The sequence below is a fragment of the Seriola aureovittata genome, chromosome 19, assembly GCF_021018895.1.
Source record: "Seriola aureovittata isolate HTS-2021-v1 ecotype China chromosome 19, ASM2101889v1, whole genome shotgun sequence".
In the NCBI taxonomy this organism is placed as follows: Eukaryota; Metazoa; Chordata; class Actinopteri; order Carangiformes; family Carangidae; genus Seriola; species Seriola aureovittata.
In genome coordinates this window covers 670,734-684,106 of record NC_079382.1, presented here as the reverse complement: position 1 = coordinate 684,106, position 13,373 = coordinate 670,734, and positions in this window count along the sequence as shown.

Below are 13,373 nucleotides of genomic sequence, written 5' to 3'. Positions count from 1 at the left end.
ATACCAGTCCTCCAACTTTATTCTTTCCACTTCTCTGCGTCTCTGTCTGTTACTACTGCAGTGAAGCTGGGTAAATCCAAAGAATGGTCGGGAGTGTTGTCGTTTTACCAAGTCTCCGTGAAACACATGAGACAACACTCATGATATGTTCGCTCATTCTTCACAAGTGCCTCCAGTTCATCACACTTGTTAGCCAGGGAGTTGACATTTCCCATGAGGATCGATGGTAGAAATGGTTTATATCTCCATCTCCTGGCCTTTAGCTTAGCCCCAGCTCTGCATCCATGGTACAGCTTCTTCAGCTCAGCCAGTATGGGATGTTTAACTCCATATCTGGTACACTTTAAAGCCAGGAGTTCTTCCTACATTATTTTCTCCATCGTCAGATGAAACAACGGCGTAGAATAAAAAACATCAACCTACAAAAAATATACTAATATATATAAATATATTGCAAAGAACTACGAGCCATGCGGACTTGCTGCCACTTGTTGCCAGCGCATCATTTGAGTAAGTAACCTGGTAGTGAGTAAGCTTGTGCTGCAATAAGTCATTTACACCAAGTAACCTAGTAGGAGGGAATAAAGTCTTTTTTTTTAATGGTTTGAAAGCCCCTGAAAATAATGGTGTCAGCAGAAAGTGGCCTGGCAAAGCCTAGGCTGGGAATGGTAGAGTTTTTTTTTTTTGTAATCTGGCACCATCAACATGCCCTGGTGGGTGAATCCAGAGTAGACTTGCTCCAAGAACAAGTCCCTGTTCACTATAATCCGCAGCTAAGCTAAGGAGCGTTGGACTGTTTTTTTATGGACTTTTAGTGTGTTTTATTCAGAGCTTACTGTGCTTTGATTACTCCTTTAGCATTTTAGTTAGTTTTATCTAGGCCTGTTAATGCTGTTTCCTGATCTCTGCTTCCTTGGTTGCCACATTCTCTGCTCTCACACCTGATTTTAAGAACTTGGTTTTTATTGCGGGTTTATTTAACTTCACTTTATTTAACATTTTAAGTACCCACATCCCTCACACACACACACACACACACACCAGGCCTTACTGTAAACATGACAAAATGTCATAGTATTGATTAATTGAATAATGACTAATTGGCACAAGGCAAAAACACATGGAGACAACAGTGGAAGATAATATAACTGTTTAGCATGTAGATTCAACAAGGCTCCAGTAGGTTACCACAACACAAACAACTTGATCATCTCAGTCCCTCATACACATTGCTCCCCTCCCACACACACACACAGAGAGAGAGAGAGAGAGAGAGAGAGAGAGAGAGAGAGAGAGAGAGAGAAGTGAACAGACCCTCCCTTATTCACTCAACAAATGTTCCACAGACAATCTGAGTATTTATAGCATCAATAACTCAATCTGCTTCATTAGAAGTCGTTCTGTGGGGGGTGGAGGGGCCTTTCAGGGGCCACAGAAGAAGAGTCCATTGTTGAATCCTTCTTGATCTGAGGCCCTGCAGCAGCTCCACTGTTCCACAGGTTTCAGCCCTGCTTGTCTGGCTATAAAAGTCCACTGCAGTGAAATGCTGTGTGTGTGTGTGTGTGTGTGTGTGTGTGTGTGTGTGTGTGTGTGTGTGTGAGGATGTATCCAGAATATCTAAGTAACACCACAATAGGGGGTTGCCCTGTGAAAGGCCAGAGCCGAGCCAAGACAAAGAGGGAACCTGGAGTCCTGAAATGCACCCACGGGTGGGGGTGGAGGTGGGAGAACCTGCTGACTGCCGTGTTTAATGGCACTTTTAGGAACCTAAGGCAAATATACTCTATAAATGTTAATTCAAACTAATAATAAAAGACTCATCTAACAGTGTCTGAAACCTGCTTTAAATAGGCACAAGTTTCTCAGGAGTAAATGAATAGGTAGGTAATAAGTTACTATTGTACTTATTACTCCTTTAAAAGTATTTACATTACTTTACTTATTACTCCATATCAAAGGTAATTAGTTACATTACTCATTATATTGCTATATTACTTTCACTATCCCCCCTCCAGACAAACTGTCACAGGCCTGTTTAGGCAGCTCCTTTTAGAAATGAATCGAATTTATTGGAACAACTGACCTTAAAGAGAAGGAGTCAACAATCAACTGCATAAGCACAAACACTACCCTGACGTATTAAACAACATCCCAATGTTCAGAAGTGAAATAATGATTATGTCTATTCAGACAACTATTGTCAAGGTTTTGAGGTAAGTAGGACCCAAATGCAGCCAAAACTTGGGGAACGGTGCAGACAGGTTTATTAGCCAAAATAACAGACATGAACAGACGACGTGAACAAACCCTGAACTAAACAGACGAACCAACACAGACGAAGGGGAGCACAAAGACTATATAGACAAGGGAGGCAAGGGTGATTGAACACAGGTGAAACACATTAGGGCGGGGCAGACAATCACCACACAGAAACAGGACCAAGACAGGAAGTAAAAACACTGAGACACAAGGAAACCAATTACAAAATAAAACAGGAAGTGCAAAAACTCCAAAACAAAACTAACAAAAAGTGTCTGCTATAGCAAACCATGCCAACTATCAACTGCAAAAAGCGTCTTTACTATCCAGGACATCAGAAAAACAATGCATCATAAGATAGCCTACCTGGGACAAAAAGCAAATCACATTCTGCACTGAAACAAGACTAGGTCAAAACCTAGTATATGTCTGGAGCTATGGTCAAATCCTGATGTTATAACTGTGATGTTGTCTAACAAAAGCACCAAACATTGATGATTTCAGCTGTATTTACTGTAACATGAGCAAAGAGAAAGTTAGCGAGACAGACTATCTTTCTTTTTTTAAAGTTATATTTACAGGCTTTTACCTTTACTACAGTGATATAGAGAGAGAAAGAGAGAGAGAGAAAGAGAGAGTGAGAGAGAGAGGAAGAGGATGACAAACAGCAAAGGGCCACAGGCTGGACTCAAACTCAGCCACTACTACTTCAACTCCAGAACGTAACAGGTCTTCATGTCTAACTCCCTCTGTTTGATATGTAGTCGGTCAGAGTCGTTAGTATGAAGCCTCGTTACCAATGACTTCCCTCTCTCCCTCCTTCCCTCCTGCTCTGTGTGTGTTATGTATAGTTATTCTTCTGCCTCCTTTAGTAATAATGATACATGGAATCAAAGTAGTTTATTTGCTGTAATGGACGTGAGGCTCAGTGTATTGGAAGCACTCCTCCTCTTCCCTGCAGTAGGAGGAGAGAAGAGAGAGAGGGAAGAGAGCTGATTTCTCTAGCCCACCATAACATTCAGGGAGAGGTGGGTTCAGGTGTGGCTCTCCTCTCCTGACACACCTCTTTACTCTGACAGCCTCCTAAACAGGAAGGAAAGAAAATGCATGTTACGTTGATTTATGTAAGAGGTGCACCCAGTTCCTCAATGACTGACATTCATAAAAGGTTGACCTGTTCTTTTAACCTTGCTGAGGTTTCCATGCACAGATATAGAAATAATAATTCTTTGGCTCTGATATTTCTGTCTGTCGTCATTTAATATAATCTGGGATCTGGTATCAAGGTTAACTGTAGAGAGTGAATTGGACAGAGAATAGTTCTTTAATGGTTATGTTTTCTGGTTGGTGTTTGTGTTTAATTGTGAACTCCTCTCCCACCATCTGCTCACAGGACTGAGCTCATTTCATGCAATGTTGATGCCATAGCTGTGACTTCAGCCTCACTAATGATATCCTGTCTTTGTAGTTCCCCACCTGACTGAGCTTACTTTCATTTGGCAGATGAGAGAATGCTACATTTGGGTGCTTCCATATGGTTTTGCTCTGCTACTTTCACCCACGCAGGCACCTCACCCCCCGCCCCCAGCCCCTGACCCAACACACACACGTACACACACACAATCAAAGACACATGCATACACTACCACATGAAGAAATTGTGAGCCATTATATAACCTTCACACCTCTGTGTCCTACGAATATGACAAGCATCCTGTCCAGTGGATGAGCTGAGTGTCTAAAAATGTACCCTGATTGGACACCTGACAGTCTCTCAGGGCCTTGTGTTCTCAAATCAGTGTTAATGAGTAAAAACACAGTGAACGTGCATATGATGAAAAGTGTGAGGCTGCCAGTTCAGGTTTTAAAGCAATCGCAGTAACATTTTATGGCTCTGACTTTGTGTGGTGTGTGTGTTTGCGCTGTAACAAGTTTACAGGGATGGTTGGAGCTCACCAGTTTCACACGACCCAACATGTACCTGTTCCGGGGGGGGGGGGCAACGATATTGAGACATGCTGTTGTCTCAGCCATGTGGGAGCAGGAGGAGGTGAAGGATAGTGACCACATGCTCAAAGGCCATTGAATCAATCTGGAGGAGTGTTAGTGTTGTGTGTGAGTATTATACGGCAGAGTGATCAGAGTTTGGGTTCATGTAACATACTCTCACTGCAATCTACCAAATTCAGGCAATGGAACCGGGCCTATTCTGGGCCAGAAAGAAAACTAGAATTACCTCCTCGTGGTTGTCTATGTGAAATCTTGTCCTAATGGCTGTGTGACATCTTGAGTTATGGCTAGCTATGCAATAAATGGGAACTTGAATTGTCTCCTTTTTGGTAAAAGTTGCCTTTTTCTAAATCTTGTTGACTGAGGAATCTGATTTCTTAGTCCTCTGAGAAAGAGACTCTAGAAAATACTATTTGACGCCTTTTTCAAGTGTACTGAAGTATTGAGATGTTCTAAGATGTTTGTAAATATATCAATTTGTTGTTTATTCTCTCAGTTTAACATGGTTTATTTTGTGATTTTAATTGACTAATTATGGACTACAGCTGTTCATTGTGATTGTTTGCCCCCCTGCAGATTGAAGGTAGTCTATCATATGACTGCCTGGACCTATCAAGTTACAACTTCTCTGTCCATTCTGATCATATGACTAATTCTTCCTTATAAATGGAAGAGCCCCAAGCAATTTTATACTTCCCTGATGAAGCCCTAATGGCCGAAACACATAGACATGCTTTTATTGTTGTACTGAAGCCATGAGGAAATAAAGGCTTTTTAAATCACCACCCTCTTGAGTGCCTCAGATTTAGATCCCCACACTGAAGAGCACTAGAGGGACACCCAAGCAGCACTCCTTGCACTTTCATTTCTTTCATGTCATCTTATTTCAACATTTCAATCCTGTTCATTTTGTTTTTTGTGGTTAGGAAAGGAGGATTTATCCTCCATGAGTTCTAAATAAAGTTAGTTTAAAAGAAATCATAATTTCTTTGACCTCAACGTTTTCCATGGTTAGAGAGGAGATTATTTTGACTTTTCCACCGCAGCCAAGATCTCCAAAATCAAAGGAGTGTATCTGCTTGGGGGCCTTAACACACTCAGCAAATTTTACCATGACTTATATATAATATCATTATCATCATGGTTTATTTTCATGGTTTATAGTTATTACATTATGAGACATGTTTGGACAAACTTAACATGGGACCTGGAAAAGCATGAAGGATATGGATGTGCTCAGTACATTCAGAGATGAGCTGTCCTTTATATTTGCTGCTGCAGAGATCTAGTGGTCAGGAGTCATTTGCAAACATCATGTAGTGACAATGAACATCTACATCTGGAACATCTGTTGACCTGGATCTCTGGACCTTGGTCAAGCACATACAGACTGACACCAGCCTCATTAAACCAGAGATATACTTTACCTGTACCTGCTTTTCAACTAACATGAAGGTAATTGTTCACATACTTGTCTAAGTACTCTGCATGATACTGGACGAAACCTCTCGAGCTCACAGTAGAGCACTCAGAATGTAGAGAACTACAGGATTTGCATGACATAAACATGGCGATATTCAGGGAGGTAATTACTGATGATATCACGGCAGGAAGAACAACAGCGGTGCCTCTGTAGATGATAGAAGGTGACGATGAGAAATAACAGCAATATTTTTGAATGTCAGCCAAACATTTGATGATTTGCTCCGTCGGATTAGCTCGCTCATTACACGCCACAACACACACACCAGCTGTTTTCAAACTCAGCAGCCTCATCCTTCAGAAGCTGCATCTAAAGACCAACTGTGTCACTGAACGACTACGCTGTCCCATTTCAAACACTTCTTCAAGCACGTCCTTCTTTTTCTGGACAACAAAAGCTCCAACAGGCGGATCCTTCATGGTCCAACCTATCCCAAGATTCATTGCCACCGGTAATGAAAATAATGTGTCCGCAAACAACAGAGAGAGCTGGGATTACACTGTTAAATGGAAGTATTGGGTTTCAGCTCAATTGAACAGCTAATGGTACAACTGTTAAAGCCAAGGACCTTTAAAATTCCTCAAGGTTTAGTGAGAAAAAGTTACATGATGTCAAGGTTGCTAGGCGACCAGATGCAACGGTTACCAGTAACTGTCTCATTTCGGTTTCACCTTCAGGGTCTACAATGGCTACAAAGGGCCACGCCTTTGTGGCCCTTGTCCTCTGAAGGATGTGGCCCTTAAATAGGGACACAGCTAGTGAGTGTGTCAGTTCAGCAGAGCAGCTCACCAGCCCACACTGCCACTAGTGTTCATGTGCATATTGCACCTCACATACTCGTAGCTTTAATTTCTGAGGATGTGCACACGCAGGACACACGAGGCAGCCAATCATGCACACACACCTTAACCCCAGAGCCGGAGGAGCACAGATTTCAGTTGTTATAGCAACAGACAATACAACCTGTGTCGGAAGCTTAGCTGTAACACAGTTTAAGTTATGATAGTTATGACGTTCAGTTTAGTGTGTTTGTTGTGCCTTGTGGACGCACACACACACACACACACACACACACACACAAGACATGTGGTAAGGTCGTCAGTGGCCTCTGATAACTTACTATTTCAACCTGTTGTGTTTGTGGGTTTGTATTCAGGACTCTGTTGCACTCGTCGTTTTTTTCTGGCTTGCAGGTAGTTTCAATTATTTCCAAATCTCCACAGAAATTAGTTTAATGTTCTTTAGAAAAAAGAACTTCCTGTGTGTGGAGAGAAACGAAGACAAACAGAGGGTTTGAAATGTTCTGAAGAAGAAGGGGCGAGAGAAACAGACTGGTGAGGTGTGTTCTATTGTTGCACTACATTAAAAAGGTCTTAAAAATGACCACCTTTTTGGTGAGATCATTTATTTTCAGCGTTGTGTTTGGAGGGGGCATTGAAAAATAGCAACAGTTAATATGAAGAGGCATACCTATTGAGTTACACTTAATCAAACATTGTTTGAAAGTGCAGTAAAATTCATGCTTTGGCAGTCTAGGATGCTTAATACCTGCCTGGCCAACTCCAAAACATATTTATTCATTAGGCTAAAAAATAAATCTGCTGAGGTCAGCAGGAACGCCGCTCAGTTTTTTCTGCGGGCTCTTTTTTGCTCTGCTAGACTTCAGTATTAATCAGGTAATGAGAGGGAACAACAACTATAAAACCAATGTCCAAGTTCTCCATCCAATGGAAAATGTCTGTTCTTTCCAACCACTTTCCAGCTCCTCACACACACACGCACACACGCACACACGCACACACGCACACACGCACGCGTGCGCCAGCACTGGATATTAGTCAGGAATGCTTTGGTTCTACCTAAAACACTGAGAACAACTCTACTGACATGACTGTGTTACATGTCAGAAACCCAGGGTTAAATCTTCTGTGGTCAGGGTCAAAGGTCAGTTGTGAGGTCACGTAACCTGTGATCTTCTCCTCCTCTGTCTGTTATTAGCTGAGTCCCAATTCATGGGCCACATCCTTCAGAGGACGAGGTCTATGAAGGTTTGGCCCTTCGTACCTGTCGTAGAATGTTAAGGCCAAATTGAAATGAGACAGTCTGGTCTACAGAGGATTTTTTCTTTGCATCACCAGCTGTTCCCGCCCTTACTGTTGTGTCACAAGTGTGGCTCCTGTCACCTAGCAACCTTGACAACACATGACTTTTTTCACTCAAATTTGAGGGTTTAAAGTCCTTGGTTTTAACAATTGTACCATTAGCTGTAGAACTGAACTGAAACATAATACTTACATTAAACAGTTTAATCCTCAGGCTCTCCGTCAGTGTTGTTTGCTGACATATTATTTTTATCACTGGTGCGCAATTAATCTTGGGATAGGTTGGACCATGAAGGATCCACCTGTTGGAGTCTTCGTTGTCCAGGAAAAGAAGGACGTGTTTGAAGGAGCCTTAGAAATAGACCAGTCTAGTTTCACCACTGACACAGTCAGTCTTCAAATCCTGAATTTAGACACAAGAGAGGACTTCCTAATACACCAAAATCCAAAATCCATTAATTTCTCTTGTCCAGTGTCCTGGTTGTTTCACTTATGTGTGTTGTGGTGGGTGCATCTTGTTTCCCTCACTTCCTCGTTTCCTAGTCCCTCTCACTGAAGACCTGAGGAGAGATGATCTGTATTCACACAGCAGACACCACAGAACTGTGTCTGAACAAATCCACTGCGCCACAAACAGTCACTACAAACACATTGAACACACTGACGGATGCAGTTTGTCTGATCAGGACTCAGGCATGTTGTCAAACATCATAGTGCTCACAGTCCACAGAAGATGGACCAGATCTGAGCCAGGTAGACTAAATAGAGCCAGAATGTGAGCATCATCATGTCGTCTGTCACACACTTTATGGTTCAGGTAGTTCAGAATATGATTCACTGAAGAGTCAGTGGAATCAGTCCTTAATGAGGCTTCTGCACCTCTCCAGATGAGGTTTTAATTAGTGTTTGGCACAAAGCTGATCACTTGGTGTGGCCCTGGGCCTTTCATGTTGTTTCATGTCTATAATCTGAAGACTTCTACAGAAAACTGCACCATCAAAGGCTACCATGTCCACATTAGACCATCATCACCACCAGGGCCTGGGGACCAGGACTACTTCAACAGGAAGCTTTTCTCAATCAGAGAACTGCACACAGTATGTGAAAGGGCCTCTTCATCAGCACCTTTGTGGAACCTATGTCCTACGTCCTCTGAAGGACCGCTTACTCTACTGACTTCCTCTGGAGGACCAAGTACCCTACTGACATCCTCTGTGAGCAGAACAATGATTCACTCAACTAACTTTCTCAATCAGTGTACCTTCTAGAGTGCAGATTTGAAGACGTGTCAGTTTCCTTAGCTCTTGAAAAAAAACATAGAATTTGTTTTATTTGCATTTAAAGTGAGTTTGATGAGTGCATATTGTAGAGGATTAAATGAGAGTTGCAGATTATCATTGGCTGACTGGATGGAGGTTGCAGAACTGTTTAGAATTGTATCATCTGCATAAAAATGGAAAATACATTTTCTATTATGTTAAGGGACCTGCTATGTAATTAATGTAAATAGTAAATAGTACTGGATCCTTGTGGAATGCTCTTAGTCACTGGAAGAAACTCAGATTTAATATTACCAGGAGATAACTACTGAACCATCTCAAAGAGTTTAAGTCCATGCCAATACCTGATGTTATCTGTTTAAGAGTATAAAATGATCAATACTATTAAAAGCTTTTGATAGGTCAACAAAAATAGCTGCACAATGCATCTTATTGTCTACAGAGTTCACAATATCATTCAAGACAAGGGTGGCAGCAGAGATTATGCTATGTTCTGTTCTAAATCCGGATTGAAAGAAATTCAGAATGAAATACTTAAGTAATAATTTAGTTATAGTGATCTGCCTTGGAATTAAACCGGAGTTACTAATAAAGACTCTGATACCCTGCATCTGCGTCCTGTGTATTAGTCTGGTTGTGACAGTACGGTTTATGAAAAAAAGAAGACAGAGACAGAATTGCTGCAGTAAAGGCTTTATTTGCAACAGGACATTACTGCAAGATAACAAAAATATGCAATATAGGTGCCATTTATTATGTGAAAATACAAAATATACAAACAGAAAGAATAAGCAACAGAATAATAAAAAAGAAAAAAAAAGTCATCTTCTAATCTGCCCGGTCCTCTGCATTTGGCCACATTTTCTCATCCACCTCACACCTGATATCTTCTCTGGCAAGGTATCTTGGGAAGAATTGTTTGGCATGCCTTATCCACCCCTGGCAGTATTCAGCTGTGATGTCTTGGCATGCAGCATCCATTGCATCCAGGAGGGATATTTGGTCCTGTGGACAATGGTCAAAAACCTTCCATCTCCAGGCTGAGAAAAACTTCTCAATGGGGTTGAGGAAAGGGGAGTAAGGGGCAAGGAAAAGGGACATCATCCTCAGATGGGCATCAAACCAGGCTGTGACTGCATGGGAATGGTGGAATGCCACATTGTCCCATGTGATCACATATATTGGCAAGTGGTTTCCTATCTGTCCCCTTTCTGCCTCTGGCACCAGTCTTTCGTGCAGGTCTTTTAAAAACAAAAGAAGGTGATTGGTGTTGTAGGGGCCAATCTCACATTTATGCAGGAGTGCACCGTTGTTGGAGATTGGGGCACACATGGTGATGTTGGCTCCTCTCTGGCCCGGCACAGTAACTGTGGCCCTTTTGCCAATTATGTTTCTTCCGCGCCGACGCCTTTTTGCCAAGTTGAAGCCAGCCTCGACGACGTAGATCATTTCATGTGGGACTTGATTTGCCTCCAACTCCATGACTCTCTGAAAGTAATCAGACACAGTGTGTGTAAATGCTTTGCTGTATACCTACTGTATGTCCTACTGTACTCCAGGTTTATAGAGTAGTTTACTGCAAAACACACTATGTATAGTACAGTCATGACTGTATTGCATAACCTTACCTGGACGTATTGACGATGGAGTTCTTTGATGTGCTCACTGTTCCTTTCAAAAGGAACTAATCCGGACAATGGATGCCACTGCGTCCCAGCTGATATTTGGCTGTACTCGTTCACCAGCCTCTCTGTATGATAGCCCGTGGTTTATGGTCTATGATAGTAGCTCTTATTTCATCAGGTGCCCTAGCTCCAGCCCTTCTTTGAGCACCACCATGCACTCTGTCTCCTCTCCCTCTACCTTGTCCTCGTCAAGCATTCCTCTCCCTTGTCCTTGTCCCACTCTTCTCCCTTGTCCTGGTACTTGTCTTACTCTCCCTTGTCCTGGTACTCGTCTTCCTCTCCCTTGTCCTGGTACTCGTCTTCCTCTCCCTTGTCCTGGTACTTGTCTTCCTCTCCCTTGTCCTGGTACTCGTCTTCCTCTCCCTCGTGCAGGCATTTTTCTTACTTTTTTGTGTTGCTCTTTATTGTTCCTTTTCCACACAAGATCAGCCCAAAGAGATCCTCTTTTACAGTATAACATATGGTCATGCGATTGAAAGAACCTCAACACCTGAGTGTGTTTCCTAGATGGGAATCAGCTGTGATTGATCTATTTGCATAACTTCAATCAGCTGTTTCTCAGTAGCAATGGAAAAAAATACAGGGGATATATTTGTGTTCCAATCTACAATATGAACAGCTGTTCACTTTGACTTTAGCCTATAAGTTAGGTTTAGAACATGATGTTATCTGTTCTGACATACAGTGTGGAAGCATTTGTAAATTTGGCAGTGAAAATCCATTGTTTCCGTCTTGGTTGAGCTTGTGTGTAAAAGAAGTTCAAGCATTTTAAATTTGTGTTAACTGTATGCATTTTGTGTCAAAGCAACAAGAAATGTGTTAATTGTATAACCTATACAGACGAATGTTGTGCTAATTGTGTTAAGAGTTTAGGAAAATTGTTAAAACTATTGAAAAAATTGTAATAGCAATCATAAAAAACTGTAACTAGGGATTCAAAGATCTTTGTAAGGCAGGGCAGTTTTGAGATTGGTTGATAGTTCTGTAAGACAGACTTATCTCCATGAGTTCATGTTCAGGTTCATGTGTCAGGATCAGACTGCTCACTGTTTTCTGTTGCCGTTTTCCTCATTGTTTTCCACTGTATGTGTGTGACTGTCTAGCCGGGCGTGGCTTCCTGGTTCCAGCTCTGACGCACACCGATTCTTCATCTGCCAATCAGCTGCACACCCTGCAGCAGTATGTAAGCTCATCTCTTCCGTCTCCAGTAGGTCATCCAGTCACATCGTATGGTATGTTCAATACAGCCAACCTCAGCTCTGGTATCTTTTGCTGTATGTTTTTAGACTTCTTGCATTTCCCTGCGCAAGTGTCTCCCCCTCCTCCGACATCTACCACTTACCCCCAGTAACTCAGCTCAAACAACCTGCTTACAATAAAGAACTAATATTTTTCACTCTGCCTGTTGTGCTCTGCCGCATGGATTCTGAAAAAGAAACACAGTATTATAATGGACACGGAAGAGTATTATTTGGGAATGTAGTTGGTCATGCATCAGCCTGAGCCATGTGAGAACCCATGGGCTTATATATGTCCTCTCCAGGGGACAGGTTCAGGTTTGTGAAGGGCTTTACACTAGTGAAGCTGTTTACATCAATAAGTAATTGTTCACTGTCTGTCTCCTTGGTGCCTTGAGCATCAATAAATACTTCTGCTGAAGAAGTCAGACATCTCCTGGATAGAGGACATTTTAATACCTTCTACAGAGATCATTTGTGAGAGACCCTGGTTCCTCGCATTAGAGACAGACTGGAGCAGATGTGGGAGAGAATGAGAAGAACTTATGTAGTATCCAAGATGCTTCAGAGAAGTGTTTTCTGCTTGTTTCTGGAAACAGTTTTGTAAACTGGAGCTGCAGAGATGACAAAGATTAGAGAGCAGAAATGATGATTAAGGCAAACCCAGCCCAGATAAACTGTTAACAGAAGTGAGCTGAGGTTGGAGAGAGCAGAAGGAGTTGACAAACGGCTCAGGTGCAGATGACGCCCAGTCGATCAGGAACAGCAGTCTGCTCAGGCTGCAGCCTACAGTCCTCTGACTCACATTTCAAAGTACACCCTCCCAGAGGAGGAGCCAGAGAGCAAGACATCATCACATGCAGCTTCAGAGGACACACCCACACAGGCAGATGAGTAACATTCTATACATGTAACTAGTATAAATGGAAAGAGTGACACTAATACTGACAAAGAAAGGAATTATATATACAGAGAGGAAAAAATACAGGTGCAAAACAAGTAACATGGACACCCTCTGAAGTGATGGCCACAGTCAGAGGTGATGAATATTTGACAGGTGTGCTATGTTCACAGTTGTCTAGAGCCTGATGTGAAGTAGCTGATAACATGTACAAATGAGACTGAGTTGGCTCTGAGTAACAGACACAGGAAACAAAACCACAAATACTCAGCTTAATTATGCAAAAACAGCCAAACTCTTCACAAGCGTGTGTGTGTGTGTGTGTGCAATGATGGACAAGGTGTTATGGAGATATTATGTCCATAGAATAAGATGGATGGACAACCTGAAAACAATATGGCTCCAACTCTGACTG